Here is a 1,211-nt window from a genome sequence, read left to right on the forward strand (position 1 = left end):
GAGATCGCGAGGCTTTACGAGCTCCCAGCGCAGCTAAGCGGCGGCAGCGAGAAGCATTGCTCATGCGCAGTGCGTCCGGCTTGCGAAAATTGTGCCGTCGCGCGCATTGCGTCAGGCAAGGAAGCGCGTGTCGTCTGCTGCACTCGGACTGCAGAAAGAAAGCCGGCCGTGTGCTTCAAAGTGGTGACAATGTTGTACTTGCAATTACGTTCCACACGATTCACGAATAAACTTGAAAATATGATCTCGTTTGCTGGCGTTCTCAAGAACATCGTTGATTTGTAGCTGGGCGCTTTCCCTGACGCACATTTTGTGTTCCAACATGACCTGGCACCGGTACACACTGCAAGAGGTGTGAAAGAGCACATATAAAATCATAGGATCACTGTGCTCTTCTGGCCGGCATGAACATTCGTGAAAATATGTTCGAATATACATAAAAGCAGCCATGGTGCGACCCCTGTTAACATGGCGAGTGCGGACGACCTCCATGTAGCCGTTCGCGAAGAGTGGGGGAATCTTCGAGCGCATCATAACTTTGTGCTAGCGCTGTACTCGTCACCACCACCCACTATATAGCGCTTTACTTATACTACTTCCTAATTGTATTATTTTTTGTGAAACGTGCGCCAAATAGGATGTTTGTGTTTCTTTGCCTGTTCGTTGTACGACTACAAGAACACGAGAAAAGAAAAAAAAACGAAAAGGTGGAACGCCAGGCATAAGAAGCACATTGGGTTGAACTGAAAGCATCAAAATTTTAGTTTTCTTAACACGATCACCACCGAGGCCGGAAAACAGCAAGCAGACGACACACGAGCGCTCCGGTGACGTGATGCGCGCGAAGGGAAGCTACCCTCCTTGCGCATGCGCGCCGATACTGTACGTGTCGCCTGACGGCGCTGGTTGTGCAGAAAGCCACGCGCTCCTATGTTCACCCCCAAAAAGATTGCGACTGTACGCCGGCTGGATGAGGGTAGCTAACCAGCATGCGGAATTCATATGGAGGGTAAAACTTCGAGAACTTCAACCATGTAAGAGGAAGATTATTTCTAATGTTTCACCGCAAAATAACTTGCTAGTCCTTGGAGGAGCTGCCTTAGATGATAGTCACTGCAAAACCCTAGCCTTAGGTCCTAAATACAGTTTTAAGCCGAACCTGAAACCAATAGACGTTTTAAGTTTACCGCGTACAATCACTAGACTTGTTC

This window comes from Rhipicephalus sanguineus, chromosome 9 (assembly GCF_013339695.2).
Source record: "Rhipicephalus sanguineus isolate Rsan-2018 chromosome 9, BIME_Rsan_1.4, whole genome shotgun sequence".
NCBI lineage: Eukaryota > Metazoa > Arthropoda > Arachnida > Ixodida > Ixodidae > Rhipicephalus > Rhipicephalus sanguineus.